Source organism: Ictidomys tridecemlineatus, chromosome 2 (assembly GCF_052094955.1).
Source record: "Ictidomys tridecemlineatus isolate mIctTri1 chromosome 2, mIctTri1.hap1, whole genome shotgun sequence".
NCBI lineage: Eukaryota > Metazoa > Chordata > Mammalia > Rodentia > Sciuridae > Ictidomys > Ictidomys tridecemlineatus.
The window spans coordinates 97,288,600-97,309,252 of record NC_135478.1 but is presented as its reverse complement, the minus strand read 5'-3'; the positions used below and the strand labels follow the sequence as shown (position 1 = coordinate 97,309,252).

The 20,653-nt window shown below is 51.2% G+C and overlaps 1 long non-coding RNA gene across 1 annotated transcript; it reads left to right on the top strand.

Annotated features, from left to right (window-relative positions):
- The first annotated feature begins 1,005 nt into the window (after nucleotides 1–1,005).
- Nucleotides 1,006–20,124, top strand: LOC144375274 (uncharacterized). Its single transcript, XR_013434892.1, has 2 exons — nucleotides 1,006–17,405; nucleotides 19,848–20,124. It is a non-coding gene; the product is annotated as an uncharacterized LOC144375274 (long non-coding RNA).
- Nucleotides 20,125–20,653: the final 529 nt, after the last annotated feature.

Below are 20,653 nucleotides of genomic sequence, written 5' to 3'. Positions count from 1 at the left end.
GGGGCCAAGGGAACTGAAATTCAAGACATAGCTTCCCCTTTCCAAAGCATGCAGTCAAGCACAGAGCTGAGATTCCATTTTAGGGATGCCTAACTCTCAGACATCCTGAGAGATGACTTTGCAAAGATCACTGGACTATTTATTTGCAACACTCCTCGCAACCTCTCCAAAGCAAATGTTGCTATCAGGATTCAGCTCCTGCCATGTCTATTTAGAGTACCCCTGCCGGCCTGCTGCATCTCCAGGGTCTCCTGCCTCTAGTGCCAGCAAGAGGGAATACACCAGGGTGCCCCTGGGCTCCTGCAGATGCAGAGTGCACCTGGGGACATAGCACCCTGCTGAGGCCACAGCTCCAGCCCTGCAAAGCAGCCTTCTCCAGTTTGTGGCCTTTCTGGCCCCCTTTCTATTGTTTTCCTGGTCCTCCCCTCCCCTCTATTTCAAGTGATCTAAGTCAGGGAACCCTTTTGTCAAAAATGCAGAAATCTACACAGAACTCATCTCAACATTTCAAATTTCAGTAAATCCCAACCCTTTTTGCAGATCCCCTACATAAGCCTTGGTCATACTGGAGCTCCTTTGATGTAAGGAAAGGACCATTTTCAAATTAGAAAAAAAATCTTCTGCAAACAAACAAAGCCAACGTGAAGTTTCTAAATGAGTTCTGCATGTTAAATGTTCACACTTGAATCAGCAGATGCTTTTAAATTTTATGAAAGGTGTAATACAGGGGCTAGGTTGTGCCTCAGGGGTAGAGTGCATGCCTAGCTTGTGTGAGGCACTGGGTTCGATTCTCAGCACCACATATAAATAAATAAAATAAAGGTCCATTGACAACTAAACAATATTTTTAAAAAAATTAAAGGTATATTACATACTTCATAAGGGACTCACAGGGTTTGGGATTATCATCCCCAGGACAGTAGAGGACTCGGGGTGGGGGGGGGGAATTCTCTGGCTTGTGAGGAAGGTCCATTTACCCATCCCATCAGGGTGGCTCTAGCTTTGGGTGGGGAGTCTTCTCTGGACTCCAGGCCCAGTCTTACTGCCCCAGGAAGGTGGGGCCTGAGCACACACTTTGCTGTCCCTTGAGGATGGGAGCCCTTGGCCTCTGCCTCCTCTTTCACTGGGTGGGATGGGATCGTGATGTGCACATACTCAGGGAATTTCCTAGCACCTGTGACAGCCATGACTGCTCTAGGGTATGGCCTGGATAGGCTTGTCACAGTCCCTGGAGGAGATACGATAATGAACACCCTTTCTTGGAGGCTGAGTGCAGAGACGCAGCTATAAGCATTGGTGTGAGCCGTGAAGCCAGGGGTGTCTGAGTTGGGAGCAACCACAGGATGGCCACTCAAGGAACAGGAGAAAAGTGGGGATCACAACAAGGAGCAGGCCTACTAAGCACGGATATTGAAGGCCTGCTGGAATACTGGCAGCTAGTTTGCCTCCAGGGTCCTTGGATGGTAGGATATCACCCACCACAGGGATATCCAGGATGATGGAAAGAACTCTGTGACTTACAGCCCCAAGGGAGAGAAGGTACCCATCAGGGACACAAGGGGCTGCACCCACAGGCTGGGTCATAGCAGTTGGGGTGCCAGGGGCAACCTGTGTATGTACAGTGCAGTGGGATTGGCTGGATTGGAAGGGCGCCCTGTGGATTGGTGGTTTGAACATCAAGAGCTTGGGCTCTTGAGCATGGATGAGGGTTGTCCAGGATGGCAGGGTCTCTGTCCCTGGAAGTCCCCTGAGAGACCATAACAGAAGTGCCTGGGGGTGTTGACATAACTGGTTACTGAAGAAGAGAAACTGCCCCTCCTCTAGCCAGGAGTTTCAAAAATGGATCAGAAAAGACTGAAACTAATAAATCTACTAAACAGTCCCTATCTTGGGGGACTGCGGACTGTCTACATGAGAAATGCCTTCCCCACCCCAGGCCAGTGTCCTCAGAGCCTGTGTCTGGCAGGACCTTGGGTGAGTTGAAGACCTTCCTCTCTCTCAGCAGAGGAAGCTGAGGCTGGGCCGCTAGAGGGACAGAGGACTTGCCCACCAGCGGAGCTGCTCTAGGTACGAGCCTCGGCCCAGCCCATCACCAGCAGTGTTCCTGGGAAGCCACTAGTCTCGTTAGCTCTGGTGATCCAGGACTGGTGGCCCAGGGCTTTCCTGGTTGTTCTAAGTAACCACTGTGGGACACAGCAGATGTTGAAGGCAGCTCTGTGTGCGCAGTCTGGCCTGATGGGTTTCTACTAATTCATAAATCGCAGATTGCTGTGGAGGCCTACCTGGAGAGCTGTGGGCAGAAGTGCCCTTTCCCTTGGAGGGAAGTTTCTGGAATCCCATCTGTGCCTATAGGTCACTTCCTCTGGTCCCCACTCCCTCCCTTTATGTTCACATCCCCACTATGGGATGGCAGAGAGGGGAGGAGGATGCTCCTGAGGGGTGCTTTCCCAGCCGTCACTATGGGCCACCCAGAGCTGTCCAAATGCTGTGTCCTGATCTGCTGTCCTTTGCCCCGAGTCTGGACATGAGCATCATGCTCAGCACCTCTGTGAACTCTCACACCCCCGCCAAGAGGAACTGCCACAGCTAGAGCCATGCTGCTCCAGCAGGGAGTCAGATGTCTCTGAGGGAATGCTTCAAACAGGTCGATGAGCCCTGTACAGGTGGAAGGTGTGACACAGTGACCAGTGACCATGCCTTTGGCGCTGTCCCTCACCAGTGGGGTTCTCTTGCATGCCCCAAGTAATAGGTGAGGTGGCCTGGCAGCATCCTTTGAAAGGTGGGAGCAGTGTCCCCAGGATGGAGCCTGAGCTGCAGAGGCACTCAACACCTCAGGTGGTACCCACCCCTGCCTCAGTGCACGCTAGCAGTCACTTGGGGGCCCCTGAGAGGCAAGAGAAAGGGCAACCTTCCAGCTTCGTCTAAGGATAGACACTGGCACTCACGGCAGCGCCAAAGCCATGCAGAGACCTCTGTGCTGCACAGAGCCCACCCTGGAGCCACAGGACGCTGAGCTGAAGGTCACTCCTGGGGACCCCAGGCAGGGCCAGCTTGCCTCTGGATTCACCCATCTGAGGGTGTGGGAACCATGAGCAAGGAGGACGGGGTAACGGGGAGAAGCAACCCCTTTAGTAAATTCTCCCCAACTTCTCCATCCAGGGTCTGTTGTTTGTTTTGGTGCTTGTGGTTGGACAGAGAGAGACTGATGGAGGGAAGGAAAGAAAGAAGGAGAGCAACCCAGGGAGAGGCTACCACCACAGAGACCTCTTCACCATTGGCCACACCATTGCCTTCTGCTGATGGTGCGGCCACTGCCCTCCTCCCGTCCCGAGAGACTGAAGAGAGTGGGCCCCTGCAGGCAGCTCCATCTATCTGCTCAGGGCAGCCCCGACTGGGCCGGGGAGCTCTGTAGTGCTGTGGGGAGACATCCCCCCTGCCCCCATTTCCCCACACCCCTGAGTGAGCCGAGAGGCTGAGTCTGCCAACCAGGGGCAGCTGGCACTGCAGATGGACAAGCAGAGGGCAGCACTCTACACCCAGGGCTTCTGGGGACTCATAGCAGGGAGTGAGCCCAGGAAGCCCACGACGATGGCAGGGACAGTTGATTAAGTGACAGCTCCTTTGCCATATTGAGCTGCTGAGCTGGGTCCCGCAGCAGATTGCATGGCCAGCATGTCTGGGAGCCCAAGGTCTTCTTCAGTGTTTGCATCTGGGGACATTTATTTTCCTCTGGTTGCTCTTGAAAACTACGGGCTTGGCATGAGGAGCACGTACTCCAGTCTGCCTGTCCCGATTTCAGCTGGTGCGTCCTGACGCTGTGTGGACTGGCATTCACCTCTCTGCACTATTCAGGAAAGCTCTCCTGTAATGAGGCATTTAATGATGAGCACAGTAGCAATCCCAGTGTTTAGCTCTAACTGTGGTGTCTGCCAGTAAATAGAATAATAATAAGGAGCATTTCATTCAGGGGTCCCAGGGCCAGCTATGACCCTGGAGATGTGTGGAGTGTTTCTTCGGGTTTCCTAATGACCATCTTCCATCTCCACAGGGTACAGGAAGCAGAATGACCCCCCACCCCCATTGAGAGCTACTGCTGCTTGCTCTGTTACATTGGGCAGGTCAAGGACTTCTCTGTGCTTTGGTTTCATAATCTCTGAAAGGAGCAGTCAGTCCAAACCAGAGGTGAATCGTGATCATGAGCTGAATATCTTGCAATTCTCCATTTCCACTTTCTTCTTTAGGGCAGAGAGACTGGCCCAGTGAAATCCATGTCACACAGCCTGGGTTCTGCAACCGTGACCCCGCAGCCAGTTTCCTTTCTACTCGTTCTGTTCTGTCCTCTCCCCACCTCTTGCTTGATTGTGTGAAGCAAAGTACAGACATTGTATGGCTTTGTTTGTAAATACTTACATAGACCTTGGAAATATTTACATATTGTCAAAGATCATTTAACTGCTCAGATGTACCTGTACTCTCAACAAGCAGTTGGCACTGCAGTTTTCCCAAATGCATCTCAAGAATCCCCTTCCCCAGCTCTTCCTCCCATCAGGGACAACAGGGAGCTCCTGTTTCCCTACAGCCTGGACCTGGAACACCCTGCTAGGGAAGTCCCTGGGTGTAGTGTCAGCTGCTGGGAAGGAGCATCTTGCACATGTAGCATCTGCTTATTTTTTGGTCAGTTCTTGTGCATAACTCTTGCCCATTTTCCCACGTGGGCCTTGGTGTCTTTCTCCTCTTCTTTTAGAAATTCTTTATGCTGAGATGAACCCTCTTCTCTGATGAAAGTTTTGTCTTCTCTCAGTTTGCATTTCTGATTATCTTAGTTTCAGAGGAAATTTTAATTATCCTTAAATTTTGTGTAGTTGTCAGTCTTTTCACCTTACTGCCTGCGGAGTCAAATACAGAATATTTTACCTTTTCCTAAATGGTAAAGAATTCACCCTGGTCTGGGGATTAGTTCCCTTGGAAGGGTGCCTGCCTTGCATGACAAGGCCCTGGGTTCAATCCCCAGCACTTGCCCCCTCAAAAAAAGAAACTTCACCGTATTTTGTTTAAATACCTGCATCACCACCTTTTCAATCCTTATTTCCCATTTATGTTGTCTTTTTAAATTCTCTGAGCCCGGACACACCCCAGACCCAACAGCAGAGCAGAGCAGAGCGGACATGCCTCTGGGCTTTCCCCTTAAGGAAGCTCCCATTCCTGCCCTTGGCACAGTGTCCCTGCGGAAGGGGCTCCTGCCCTGTGCATGAAGCCCAGCAGATGATTTCAAATGCTCAGGCTGCCAGGACGCCCAACACAGGACAAGGAAGGGCCACAGGTGTGGGGACTTTGATCTTGGGTGGCCAGGATGCCTGCCGGTGGAATGTCACTGATGAGGAGGTGGGCAGGTGACCGTGGGGAAGTGCATTACTTAACAGTGCACGGGAAGGCCAGAAGATCCACCGGAGGTTTCGGGAAAACAGGAGGGAGATGCCCAATTATTGAAGGCCAGAGGGACAGAGGAGTTGTATGCGCTGCGTGTCACACACCTGTGGAAATGGAGAAGACGAGGTGCTCTGCCATGACTGAGGCACAGTCGCAGAGTTGAGGCCAGGGTTTTGTCCTTGATGACATCTGCCTCAGTGCCCAGTGCCCGTGAGGCTGCGGCCATGCTGAGCTGGGCTGTCTTCTCTGTGGCCTGGCCATCCACTGTGGTGGCCACAGGGGTGGGTAGGAGGGTCAGGTGCCTCAGGCACAAGTGTCTCTGAGAGCACTTCCTCCCTCCCTGCTGTCACTCTTTGCAGGACTCTGGGCAGCAGCTGGGCAGCAGCTGGGGAGATGCCCTTGCCTTTGTTTCCCAGGTAGGGGGTCCAGCAGGTGACGGCTGTGCAGCAGCATGAGCTTGCAACCCAGGGACATGTTGCTCCTCTAGGGCTCAGGAGGACAGGGAACCCTCTGCCCTGGGTGCAGGAGTGCCAGGCTGGAGGCCATGGGGCAAGGAGGGGGGATTCAGCTGCTCCTCTGTGTCATTCTGAGGTGCTTTAGCTGGCCTGGGGCCTGGGGAAGGGTTTGCGTATGTAAATTAAAGAAGCCCAGAGCCTCCCCTATGTGACACCAGGGCCTCATACTGAAAGCTCCTATAAAAGCCACCAGCACCCTCGGCTTCACCCCCACCCCCAGCAACAGGGGGAGGAGGATAGACCTCAGGACTGGAGGGCTGGAGCAGGAGTGGAGGTTCCAGCAGACTCCCAGGCAGAGCAGGGTCTAGCACACACAGACATCCCCCAGCAGTGCCCTTAGACAGTCCCCTTGGCAGGACACCACAAGCTAGAGGAAGAAGAGCCCCAGAGCATGATACCATGAGGCTTCTTGGGAGGTTTGGGAACGAGTTCTGAATTAATTCCAATTCCACTTGAATGGTGAGCACTTTCTATTTATTTTATCCTCGAGCTGCTTGGCCATGAGCACGTGGCTTCTCCTGTAGGACGCAGGGTGGCAGCGGGGACTGTGGGGGGAAGGAGCAGCAAGAATCTTATTTTTAGCTCCGGTTATTGGAGGGGACACTGTAACTGGAACACTGGGTAGTTGTCGGCTACTTTGATGAAGAATGGCCAGGTGGCCTTCAGCTCTTCCCGTCCATGGTGACTCACTGCTCTGACACAAGAGCCGCTAAAACCTGGTCTGTTTAACCTCCCCAATGTCCTGACCTCAGTCTGTCATGGGGCGGTGCTTTAATGCCATCTCTACTGCCACCTACTTTAGAGAAGAGGAGGAATGAGGGGGAGGGCAAAGGTGAAGAGGAGCTGCCAGATGACTTCTCTGTTGCTGTGACCATGCTAGGACACTATGCCCAGTGGCCTCTGTCCACTTCTAATTCCTGGGGACTCCAGGACATGACTGTTCTTAACTGCAAGGAAGACTGGGAGGGGTGTGTGCCACTAGCTTGAGCAGAACTCAAGTATTGTCATTGGGAAGAAGGGAAGAGCTGCTATAGGAACAGTGACCGGTTGCATCTGCCAGTATCCCCATCACATAGATGAGGGGACTGAGCTGTGGGGACTTCAGCTATTTTTCAAAGCCACGTAGGGCAACTGGATCTGAGTTTTCGTGGGCCTTAGGGATGGCCTCTCCCAACTAATAGGCTGGGCCCAGTGAGCAGGTCCAGGTGGCTGGAACAAGGTGGGGGATGGTAGAGCCCTGAGGGTAGAGGAGAGGGGCTGGGGACAAGTTTCTCATGGCAGCAGGACTGCAGGCTTGGGTGTCCTCCAGCAGGGGGCAGCCAACTGCTTCTCACAAATTGTCCAGCTGGGGTCAGAGGGGATGCAGGGGTGTGGTCTGAAGGCCTCTGTGGGCAACATGGAAGCACAGTTGGGTCTTCATTAAGAGTCTGTGTGACTCCTTTCAGAGTCCCTGCTGGGAAGCCTAGGGATGGGACAGAGGAGAAGACTGCTCTGTTTCTTGCCACCGGGCAGGAATTCCCGTGTCCCTGGCAGGTCTGCTCTGGAGGGCCAAGGCTGGGGGTCGGCATGTGGCTGGAGAGTGAGGGGCATCCAGCATCTCCTGGCCAAGGGTGGCCATTGTGGAGGGGCCTGGTGGTGCCACCTCAGCTTGTAGTGACCACGAGCCAGAGTCCAGAAGGTCCCAGCACAGCATGGTCATGATAGCCTGCCAGCTCAACATCTCTCTAATACAACAAGGGACATTCTTTTCCCACAATTTCTTGTCAACACAGAATCCCACAAACCCCAGCGGTTCACTTGTCCTGATTTTGAAAGTCATTATGGTTGAGACAGGGCAAGATGAGAGTTGATTAAGAAAATGTTTGTGACCCAAGAAAGAGTGCCCAAGTGAACGTCACAAACGGGACCAGTGGGCAGCTGCTGCCAGCCCTTCAGGAGGAAGAGTGACTTGCCCTGACAGAGAGGGACAGTCGCTGAGTTCACAGCTGAAACTTGGTGTTTGTCCTGTGCTTAGATGGCCTCTGTGTGAGTCCGGCAGCGATGCTCTGTATGGATTTCACCACCTCCAATGCTTCAGTCTGCTTAACAACCTTGGAAGTGGACAGAAGGAAAATCGCCACCAGAAAAGGAAACTGGAGGTTGTCTTGTCAGTGGATGCCTGTCTCATGCAGTTCTCTCGAGACCTGCCGACTCTTCTGGAAAACTCTATCCTCCTCTTTTGGCTCGGAGCCTTGGGTTGAGATGGAGAGGACCAGGAGGCATGCCCAGCCCGAGGGGCAGACTTGTGCTGTTGCCTGTCCTGTGCTCTTGCTGGTCCTGGGCTCAGCTTTGGATGCACTTCGTGAGTCCATTTCTCCCTGGCTACCCATGGCCGTACCCGGGGCCTCTGTCTCAGTCCTTCAGGCTGCCATAATCCTTCAGGATTCAGAAACAACAGAAGTGTTTTTCTCAGACCTTTGGAGGCTGGAAGTCCAAGGTCAAGGCCATGGCAGATTTGGTGTCAGGTGAGAGCCACGGACAACTCATGGATGGTGCCTACTCCCTGTATCCTCACTCAGTGGGAGGCTGGACAAGTGCTCTGAAACCTCTTTCATAAGGCATGACTACCATTTGTAAGGGCTCTACCCTCCTGATTTGGGTCACCTTTCAGAGTTCCTCCTCCTGATGCCACCATCAGAGGAATGAAGATTTCAAAATCTTAATTGTATGGGCACAAACATTCAGATCTCTGTGGCCTCCAAACACCAAGGAAGTTCTCCTCCATGGTGGAGGAATGCAGAGGGCCACTCACATAGGTCTCCTTGGCCCTAGAGCTGTGCAGACAGATGCATGGCCCTGCGGCAAGGCCTGACGTGCCCCAGAACTGGGTCCCGGGGCCAATCATCCAGGGCCCACAATTTTCTAAATACACAGCATGGCGTCTTACACCAACTTTTTACAAGTTAGCATTTGTCTTTTACTCAACTTACCACTTTTCCTTAACAAACATCTCAAGATGAAACACATGTCACAGACATGTATTAGCTTATACCTTTCTCTGTCATTATAATTCTATATTTCAAGACAAAAATCGATGTGCCTTGAATCATGACCTTGCATACTTCAGCTTGCTTTCAGAACCAGCAGGGACAGTGGCAGCAATCAATGTAACATGCTGACGTGGCACTGGGGCATGGGCAGACATGGGGTTGTCACATCGCTCACTGTCCACACATCAGTGCACATGCCTGGGAATGCGTGGGGATTTGTCTAGGGGGAGCAGGCAGGCTGCAGAGGGAAACGGGCCTGGTTTCCAAATATGAAATAAGCTGAGGGTGTTTCTTGGGAAACAGGATAATTTTGTGTGACTTTGCCTTATGCTGGTGCCGCAATTCTTAGGCTTCACTGCTAGGATCTGGGTTGTCCTGGAGGCTTTTAAAAGTCCCAAATCTTCTCTCTTAACACTCCCCTTGAGTTTCCAAGTTCTCAGTCTTTGGTGCAACAGCCCTCTGTGGCCACAGCATTTGTTGACTATTTAATGTTTTTCTTTAAAATACACTGCTTAAATCCATGTTTAAAAGGAGAACCACTTAGACACTAGGAATGCAAAAGAGTATAATTTCCTATCAGTAGAAGATAACTGCTACCAAGGAGCATCACACCATGGAAGGCCTGATGCCACCAGGTCCATCGTGAGGGATGTTGGTGTAGGTGGGGAAGGGGCTGAAGGTCCTTGTGAGCTGAGACCCCTTAAAGTATCAGAAAGTCTGCAAGAGATGTGCTCAGGGAAACTCTTCTCCCTGTACATGCAATGGTATTTACAACCTAGTTAAATGACACTGAAACCATCTGGCCTGTCACTTAAAATTCTGTCTTTTGCACCAGGTGATGTGCTGCACAATTTGTGGCTGACATTGGATCTGTGTTCAGTGGCCAATTCTTGATTTGCTCAGATATTAAGCAGCCGCATTTTGCCCAACCCTCAGTCTAGGGCATGGATCACAATTGGTTTAACCCATGATTGGCCTCATTACAACTTAGCTCCAAGATGCTGCCGTCAGGGGCTCCTGAGGGCTGCAGTCTTCTTGAGGGAGATATAGAGTAATTGAAGCAGGTGCCAGAGTCATCACAACGTGGAGGAGGGGGATGGACCAAAAGGAGGGAAAACAAAATAAATTATAGGTGACTTTTTCTTCCTTTTTTCTTCATTCGTCTGTTAAATATTTAATGATCACCTGCTAAGCACCAGGCACATTGCAGTCCCAATCTGGAGGGACGGCTCCCTTGTTTTCATCTTTCAATGGTGTTTAATTCTGCTGAGTGATGCTTTGCTGCCTAAGGTCACTTGCTCTCTGGAACCTGAAGCCTGGGCTCTCTGGTTGATGCTTCACGTTCTTCATATGGGAAATACAGTTGGCGCCAAGTGGAGTCTTGGACAGAGTGAAATGACAGAAAGGAAGGAATTGGATGTCCCCTCTCTCCTCATGTCTTTTAGCTCAGCCCAGCCTGTTGCCCCTTTCCTGGAAATTAGACCTCAAGTCCTCTTGCGTCAATTATGCCTCCTGAAGATGGTACCAGGATCGGGTGGTTATGGACTTGTTATGATGGGTGGTCATGAACCTGTTATGATGGGTGGTCATGCGCAGGGGAAGGGGTAGCCTCTTCTGAGAATTTTTCTTTTCTATTTGGGTGTCACTTCCCACTGCTAATTAGCAAAGTGACCCAGCAAACAAGTTGCTATGGCTTAAATATGATGTGTTTCCCCCAAATCATACAGTTTAACCCCCAAAATCTTATATCAATGGTATGAAGAGGTAGAGACTGGATCTAGCTGTGGTGTCTAGAGGTGAGACCTTTGAAAAATGACTGCATTAGATAGGTCATCAGGGTGGAGTCCCCATGATTGGATCCTAGTGGCTGTATAAGTAGGGGGTAGGCCACAGACCCAGGGATGCAAGCAAGCTCCTGTCATGATGAGATGCAGCCATAGGGCCCTTGAAAATGCTTGACCCATGTTGGTGGGACTTCCAACCTCCAAACTGCAAGCTAAATAAAACTCTCTTTTCAAAAATAAAGTAGCTGCCTCACATATTTTGGTACAGTACTTGGTTATTTTCCAGGAGCAAATGCCTTGTTGATTAGGGTTTCCATTATGGTTTAGAGGATGAGAGTGAAGAGCTGCATGTGCCCAGCTCTTCTCCACATGCTCATGGAGGAGGTGAGCACCATGCCAGGATCTCCATGTTTTCTAGGATGGTTATCCTGCTCAGTTTACTGACTTTGCTGCAGAGACTTGTGTTTGAATGCAGCTCACACACTGTAGAGATTTTAACATCATGGGGTTGGCCTCTTAAAATCTCTCATTTTAAAAGATTAATGATACACAGAATTAGAGAGGGAAACATACTGAAGACAAATATGTCCTGAATAAAAACTGCCCAGAATTTGTGGCTGGGTCACATACTAGACTCTCAACAGAGCCCAGTGCAAACCTGTGATGCTGGCTCTGTGCTCAGGCATGTGGGGAGGCTCTGTGCAGGGAGGGGATGGGGTTCTGCAGGCCTAACTGCAAATCAGCCCCACAGGAGCCCCGACTTCCAGTGTTGCAAGGGAAACAGGGCGAGCTCAGGATGGAGAGGGACCCTGGGACAGAGAGTGACCCCAGAACAGAGAGCGACGCTACCAGTGGAATTAGATGTTAGTTCACGGCTCCAGTGCACCATGGAGGCATGCATGGGGGCAAGGTTAGGAAGAGAAAGAGAGAAAGGAGCTACAACTTCCTGGTTCATCTGCAGAGGTCGCAGACATAGGTGGCCCTTGAGGGACTGAGGTGGGTGTGTTTCTGGCTGAGGGACAGAGAGCATCCCAGAGAGCATCCCAGAGACACAATGGGAATCCGTGAATGAAGCCAATTCCCTTCAGGCCTCAGTGCCAGCCACACCATCCACAGTTCTTCCTACACACTTGATTTGAAATAGTCCTCAATTCCCTGGAAGTTGCAAAGAATCACGGGCCCTGTGGACACTTGGCTCAGCCTCCCAGAGCTGGCATCTGGAATGACCATGTAGAATACCAATCAGGCGGTCAACGTCACTGTCATCTGGCAGCTCGTTTCCTGTCACCAGTTGGTGTGCACGCTGCATGTGCTTAACTTAGCTTCACAGTCCAGTTGGATGTCCCCGTGGATCTTGCTGTGGTGGCCATACCAAGGTGTCTGACCTGTTTGATGTTCCTTTGAGTCACCCCCTAGAGCCTCAGCTCCTCTCCACCTACCCGGATCCCTGGTACCTCAATCTGTCCCCACCCCTCCAAGCTATGTCAGTGGGTAAATATGCTACGTAATGGAGCCATGTAAAGCGTGCCCTCTGAGACGCCTCACTGTCATGTGCCCTGGATGTTGAACTCGTCTTGAGGATCAGCAGCTCCTTGGTCTGCCTGGCATGGTCCCCCAACTTATGTGAACCCCAGCTTCTTAAATCCTCATTAGAGGAGTGCAGGTGGCTGCCTGGGGTGCATTTTGAGGCTGTTTTCTGACCTCCAGATCTCTCCACAGCACTTGAGATCTGGCATTGGCTGCTGCAGCAGGACGGGCCCGTGGCCTGCAGAGGGATTGCAGAACTTGGCTAAATGGGAATTTTAGCAGATAAAAATATGAAGAGCTACCACATGGTGGTCTAAAGTGAGAGAGGAGTGGACATGAGGACATGACATGTAGAGTCAAGAAAAATAGGCAAGCGCCCCCGTGAGCCCCAGCTGTGCCCAGAGAGCACTTGCTTCCCCCGCCACCAGAACAAGCTGGAAACCACTCCAGGGTGTCCCCCGCCCACACCCTGTGGAGTCTCTCAAGTGCAAACTTATAAGCTGACATTATTTGCCTGAAGCCTTTATTTCATGGGATGTATCAATGAGCATTAAACAGGAAAATAAAATTAAAGTTGTGTGAAAGATTGAAGCCATCGGGTATGAATGAGAGACATCTGCCTCTTCCTGGTTGTGCATTTACCCAGTAGGCAGATATTTTTTTAAAAAATAAGTTAGCAACAAGGTTAAAAAAAAGCGGGGAGGGAGCAAAACAAACCAGAAATAGTTGCCAGTGCTCTAGGAAAATGGACAGAAGAAGGCAAAATTTGGTCTTAGAAAATTTGTGATGAGGGAGAAGATCTGCAGTTCTTTCCGTTTCCCATGGACATCTTTGCATTTTAGTCTTGCAGATGCTCCACTCGACTCGCCTGGGCTGCCCTTCCTTCACCCGACAGGTATGAATTGAGCTTCTCCATGAGCTGGCGCCATGCTGCTGCTGAGCCACCTGGGTGACCGAGCCAGATGCAGCCCTGGTCCTGGGGAGGCAGTTGGAGAGGCTGAGACAGGCAGGAATTATTAAGGGCCACCAGTCCTCACCGGGCACAGGCACCTTTCTAAGGGCTTTTAAAACACAAACACTTTTTAAATTCCCTTGATAATTCTAAGAGTTAGTGACTGTCATTATTTTTGTCCACAGAGCATGGATGAGTGACGAGGCACTCAAGCATGTTGGCAACCTGCCTACACCACCTGGTTTTGTTCTGGGTGCTGGGGATGCAGTGATGACAAGTCACTGCTGTGGGCTGAATTGTGACCCCTCCCTTCCCTCTGCTTATTACCCTCCAAAACCTCCATGTGGCTGTGTGTGTGAGACAGTGGAATTACGGTCCGGCGACCAGCAAGCCTTTGTCCCCTCTGCCTTCTCAGAAATTCAATGGCCAGCAAATGGGCAACCCCTTAATGAACCTTTGGGAACTTGCCAGAGCTGCTTAAAGGGACACTTAGAGAGCAGTCAACTCATAAGTGTCAAGAAGCGTCCACTTAAAGAAGGAGGAAGGCGCTGGCCTGCAGCTCGGGCTGGGCATGATTTTGCCCCGTGGGTTTTACTCAGTGGGCTTTCTTTATAAAGGTGTTTTCTGTATACAGGGCAGTTTCTTTGTATGGGCTGTGTTCTGTTTCAGTTAAGGACAAACCTGGGCCTCCATCACCTGCAGAGCCCCCGTGAGGACAGGCCTCTGTGTCACAGTTTCCCAGGGACATCCTGAGAGCTGAGCTTTCAACACAGGGACCCTAGGGGACAGGCGACACCCAAGCTCCTGCCTGTGACAGGATCAGGACCATTTCAGCTTCATTGGTCTCAGCTTCATTGACTCGATGAATCTGGTTTTAGGACCATGGAAAATTTATATGAAGTAGGGGTCTCTGGTTTAAAGTAACAGAAGTGACCCTGAGTCAGCTTAACTGAGCTGCATGTCTCTCAAAGGAGCAGGCTTGTCTGCTGGGCTGCAGGGAGGAGCTGTGCCCGTGTGAGAAACGAGGCCCTCAGCAGACATGGGGCCAGGAGGTGTCTTTCTCTGTGCCTCTCATCCCCCCTCCAGTGGTCATGGCCAGACCACCTCGGGGCCACCTCCACACGGCAGATGGAAGGCGATTTCCTGCAATGTCCACCTTTGCACTGATGACCTTGCCTGAAGCAGGCCCGGGCTGGAGAGCTGAGCCGTGGCGGTGTTTTCCTGGTTTCTTGAAGATGACACCATGCATGAAATGTTGCTTCCAGTCTTGAAGTCAACAGCTGTCATCAGAGGGGACAGGAGCTGTCCAAGATTTAGATATCCTGACTAGTGCCCAGGGCCTCCCAGGATCATGGGTCCTATCTCAAAGCTCAGAAAAATCAGGGTCAAATGACACCTTTTAGTCACTGTCCCTGCACCTGCACATTAGTCATGTGATGCTCTTTTCTTTTCTGCCACTCCCATGCCACCCTCCACAATGGCATGGCATTCCTCATGCCATCACACTGTCCCCACCTGTGAAAGGGTGTGGGGGACAGAAGACTGTCCTGTGTCTCTGCCATGATGTCAGGTTCTTCTCCTGTGGGGAACCCACAAGCACCCCCTTATAGGCTCCAATGTGATAGAGGTCCCTGGCTTTGCTGGTCATGTGCACTCTAGACGCAGCAGGTGGCTTCTGGGGTGGGGAGCAAAGTTCTGGTGGTCCCAGGCCTGGGCACACACTTGCACCATCTTTGCGACTTTCAATAGACCTCCGATTCAGAGTTTGATACCTACCAGTGAGACAGAAAGGGAACTGAGGCTGAGCACAGGAGAGAGGGACAAACCCAGCCTGGGAGGCTGAGAAGGGACAGTGGGAGGGAGGCGAGTGTGGCTGAGGTACACTGTGGCCATGCTGAGGGGTCCATCTGCAGAGAGGGTTGGGTATTTCTGGCAGGTTCCCAGCACAGGTTCAGATCCTGGGAGAGCACAAAGCAGCACCTGTGTGGGGCAGTGGTTCTCATTTACCTGGAGGCTGACACCTCTGCTTTCCACGGGACCAAGGAAACCCTCTCACCTCCTCTGCCTTGGCTGCCTTCTGTCCAATCCCCTGGCTGTGCTCCTTGGAGACTTGCTGAATGTCACAGAGATAAACCTGCTCCTGCGTGAGCTGGTGGGCCACAGTATGTGCCTGTGGGTACTGACACCCAGGTGGACATGGGGACATCTGCTGGTCACTGAACAACGCTGTACTGTCATCTGTTTGTGGCGTGATCTATCACTTGCATCCAACTTTAGAAAGCCGGGCCATTATCTTTCTGTAGTAGCCTTTGGATAATGGCTGTACAATGATTTCTGTTCCTGCATTGCTCTGGGAGAGGAAAACTTCTCAGCAGACATTATTAAAAGGCTTTTAATCCATGAAAGCTTAACCAGCCAAACTGGTTAAGAGCACCAGGGCCACCGCTTGGCTGCCGTGCCCGACGTCTTTATCCAATAGCCGCCATCTGCTGCAATAAAGGTTGAAGATCAAAGCTGATGAATCAAAATTTTTTTAATCTGTTTCTGCCAATAGCTCTGGACGTTCATAACCTCTTTATTGCCTTCTCCTCCTTTGAGAGCTGAATGAGGAAATAGATGTTCTTTTCCCTCCAGACTCCCTGAGTCCTCGGAGTCGAATGCTTTGTGTGCTCCCTCCACACACAAGAGACCAGACCCCACAGGGCTGGTCAGGAGCTGTGGAAAACAGGAAGCTCTTTGTGTGTTCAGAGCTTTTTACATAATAGGGTTTCTTATCCGGGTCTCCAAAAAATAATACTAAGCATTTTTGTACCTGGTTTCTTATCAGGAAGAGGAATTTCACCCCACTTTTGGCTCTGAATTAAAGACTGAAGCTCACACACGGGTTCCCAAGATAATGACAGAATGACAATAATGGTGGGCACCTGAGAGTGTTTTTCCATCTAATTCGCACATCCGTCATGCCACAGGCCAGATGCAGAGCCAAGTGCTGTCCTTGCACTGTCTCCTCCAGGCTCAAGGGTGCCCAGGAGAGGTCACCACGTCACTATGACGAGGACTGGCCTTTTGGCGGTCAGAGGCAGCAGGCCCAGCTCTGGGGGTTAGTCTGCATTTCACAGGCTGAAGCGCTTCTTCTGAGAACTGGTCCACCCCAGAGGGGCAGCCTCTCTTCAGCCGGAAGGTGGGATTTCAGGATGGCGGACAGCACAGTACGCAGTCCACTTATGCAGCACCTCAACAGCTGTGCACAGAAACCCTTGATAGGGAGAGTCAGTGAGCAGAGAGTTCAAGAAAGTCAGATGTAGTGGCTTCCGGGTTAGCTGGGACCCATTCTTATAAGTGACAATATTAACTCCATCAGCAGTGTGACTAATTTTTCTTTAATTTTCTTTTTTGTGGCCAATATTTCAATCTTTCAATACATTTCTTTCAGTTAATGCCATTGGAGGAAGTGGTAGGAGATTAAACTCTGGATTAAAATGAGAATTAAATTAGGAATTTTATCCACAGGAAAGATCCATTATAAAGCTGTTTTAACCACCTTTCCTGCAGCCGTGGGAGGGAAGCACTCTGCTGCATGGGTAGAGGAACTCTCTAGACTCACACACATGCACATTCAATCACAGATTAGATTCAATGTTAGATCGATTTTCCTCTTGTTGGCTTAATCCAAAATAAAGTAAATGGCCCATAAAGAAGAAGGAAAGGTTTTCCCCAACAAGAAAATATTTAAATATGCAAACATTTTGATAGTTAATAGGGAAGGTGATGAAATGGATTTGATGCATATCTTGACTGAGGTTTCACAAGACTTTTGTAAGAATTTGAGTTAGTGCTGGTGTTTAGTAGTTTCTTCTCTTGCCTTTGGGGCCTGTTTCCCTGAGGACTCTCATGAATTAGCACCAACATTCTTACAGATATTAGAGAATGTTGTGGCTGAGATGAGACACCAGAAATGTAGATACCTAATGACCTGAGGTGGGGATGGTGAGCCTTTTCCTGATTCCAGGGTTTTTCTCTTAAGTATTTTTCCTTTTCTTTTTGTAGCCGAAAGCAGCATTTTGTATAGAGCACTTTGCTTCTGGAGGCCAGGTGCCTGGGAGTCTCAGGTAAAACCCCCTGGCTGGAGCCAAGGATGATGTCCAGGTCTCAGTGCCCGTGGCCAATGGAAGTGAGTCATAGTGTGGTTTCTCACTTAAACCAGGGGCAGCCAGTTGGCTGGGACAGGCTGGGCAGGAAGCAGCTCCTTGGGGACTGGGGCAGTCAGCTAGCTGCCTGGGAGAGGATGGGCTGCAGGCAGCATCTCAGGGACCAGGTTCCTTCTATTTTAAGGCCCTGCCCTTTCCCAGGGACCTGGAATCCTCGGATGGGCTTGCAGGGCCGGAGGTAAGTGCTAATGGGTCACCTTGACCCTGCAGTGGGGTCTGCTAATGCTCAGCCATTATCAGTTCCCTCCTCTTTCTGGGGAACCTGCTTGGCCCCTTTGCAGCCGCCCACTAGGACCAGGGACTGCTTTTTGCACCTGAGGTGAGGGCAGAAGTGATGCGTGTCCCCTTCTGATAAGGTGGCCCTTCCCTTGCTCCTTTGGAGGGGGGACCGCAGGGGAGTGTGAGGGCTCTGAGGTGGCAGAGCTGGAAGGCACCCAGAGCTCAGGCTGCTGTGACAGGGCCTGCAGCTCGCCAGGTGGCGTGCTGGCCAGGTGCACAGGTCACAGAAGGGAGGAGATTCACCCATGTCCCACCCAGTGCTGGCTCAGATGAAGCTCCCAGAGCTGGAGCGAATGAACACCCCGAGGGGGCTGGGCCCAGGTGTGGGGCTGGAAGGGACGTGCATTCTGGGGGCCTAGGTGGAGCTCTGCAATGGCCGTGTCTTTGCCCAAAGGTAAGTTGACATCCCGCCCCCGAGGACAGTACATGAGCTGATTGGAATTGGGTTTTTGCAGAGTTCGTTAGTCAAGGTGAGGTCACAGTACAGCAGGGAGTGCCCCGATGCAGGGTGACCATGACCTTACGAGGGGCTGGTGGGTGAGGAAGGACACATGGAGCCCTCTGAGGATAGAGGAGGAGGCTGGAGCCAGGCGGCTGAGAGGGAAAGGCTTCTAGGTCTGTGGGCACCATTGGAGCTGGGAGGGCACAGGAAGGTGCCTGAAGGTTTCCCAGAGCATGGCCTAGGCACCTGGCTTAGTCTTTCGGCCTCCAGGATACAAAGGATGGGTCTTTAAGTCACCCAGGGTGTCCAGCTTTGCTCCAGCAGCCACAGGGAGCAGAGGCTGCCAGTGTGGCCATTTGCAGTGCCCAGGCTGGCCAAAGGTGGAGGTATGGCTGCCCGGGGGTGGGCCCCAAGGATTACCTGAAAGAAAATCCCTAAGGGAACATGGGAGCTGCTAGGATTCTGAACTGATTACCTGAGGCTTTCATGAAAATCGCCCCCAGCCAGCCCCACCGAGTGGCGCCCAGCGGTGACTGAGAAGAGCCTGGATATAGAGGCAGGAATGGAGGGTCATACTGAGGTCCGCAGGTGCTAAGCACTGTGGCCTTGTCCTTTGTCTTCCCTGCCTGTCCCTTTGGCCTGCAGGACCTCTGCCTGGCTGAGTGTTTGGTTCAGCAGTTTCCAGAGCAATCTGCAGCCATGTTCTCTGGGTTCCTTTGCCTGGACACCTCGGCAACACGGGTTGGCTCTTGAGGAATCCCCTGGTGCTCTCCACAGTGGCACTTCCAGGTCTGCAGATTCCCATGAGCAATGCAGGTGGAAATCAAGGAAGAGATGCTCTACTTTGGGTTTTGCTTTGAAGTTTGAATTTTGCTTTTTAAATTTTTTCTTTATTAGTGAATCAGAGTTAAACACAATAGTGGGCTTCGTTTTGAAATAATCCCACAAGCAAGGAAGATAATCTGCTCCACCTCAGGCCCCCAGCCTCCACTCTCCTCCCTTCTCCCACCCTGCCCCTCCCTGCTTCTCTTCCTACTGTTTATTTATAGTTTATTTATAGTTTGTTTCAACCTTTAATAGGAAGCAGCACATGCTCATATTTGGAAATTGTTTTCTTCATCTCCTTCCCACATCTATATTTCTGAATATTGGCCTTTTCAAAAGCAAAGGATGCTCAAACAGTTCAGATTTTTTTTTTTTTTAAAGAGTTCCACCCTCCTGCTCTGTGCGCTCTCTGCTCTCTCCTCTGTGGCCATGGTCCTCTAGGCCCTCCAGGGCGTCCTCTGTGGACCTGAGGGGCCGGAGCCTTGGGTTTGTCTCTGCACCTGCAGCTGCTGTACATTTCGTGGGAGAAGCAGGATCTGGCAGGGGCCCTATGGTGGCTTTTCTGTGTGTCCAAACCCTCGAAAAGCCCAGTTCTCAGGGGTAAGTCATGGCCAAGGCCCTTGCCTTCAGACTTGGTCTCCTCATGGCTGGAGAGTCCCTGTGCTGGGTGGCAGCCCTCCATCCTGGACCACAGGTGGCGTGTTAGGTGTCTAGAAAGGGGTTTCCAGCGAACCAGTTTGGAACAGCCTGGTTTATCAAAGACCACTGGTCCGTGTAATTTCCCCTCTAACTAAAATGACTTAAATTACTGTCTTTCAAAATTGTAAGATTTTTAAAGGTGTTTTTTTTTTTAAATTAGATGGCCGCGGGAGAGACAGATGAGCCTAATAGCCCACTGTGTTTCATGAGTGATCTCACCTGAAGCGCAGGCGGCCATTCTTTGTGGCATGGTGAGACCATCGACGTCTGCAATTCCCTTCTCAAGCTGAGTGCTCAGCTAGAACCTTCCATCCGATACTCACTCTCCCTTCTTCTTCCTCCCTCCTTCCTTCTTTTCTTCTGAGAGAGAGATGCTATTCTACATAGCAGAAAAACCAAACATTGCAATAAAAATGGTCCTGAGTTTATGAAATGTATCAGTTTGTTATCTTCCTTTTGCAAATCACAGAGAATCCAATTAAAACAGGTTTAAACAAACAAGCTGAAGTATTCAGGGGAAGAGTGAACTGCAGGTGCAGTAGCATCCAGGGGTTCATCAGGTACAGTCCATCTTATTTCATTTTGCCTTCTGCCGTGCGTGTCCCGTGGTCAGACAGGCTCTTCCCTCACGGAAGTGGCTCCAGCCTCACGTCCCTCTGGATTTAGAGCCAGAAGAACAGAACTGTCCTCAGGGAGTCCTCAAGCCCTGGATGTGTTCTAATCGCATCCTGGGTGGAAGTGGAGGGGCCTGGGTCCTCTGGACTCAGTCCCTCTTAGGCCTTGATCTGCATAAAAGGCAGTGCACACAGCTGCAGGCGGCCAGCAGGTCCAGTGCAGCACTCGTGGACACAGGCAGGCTGACTCTGCCAGCCTGGGAAGCAGCAGGTGGGGGGAGGAGGCGCTGTATCCAGCTGATGGCAGGTTTTTCAAATGTCACAGGAAACCATTTCAGGGCTTTAGACTGAC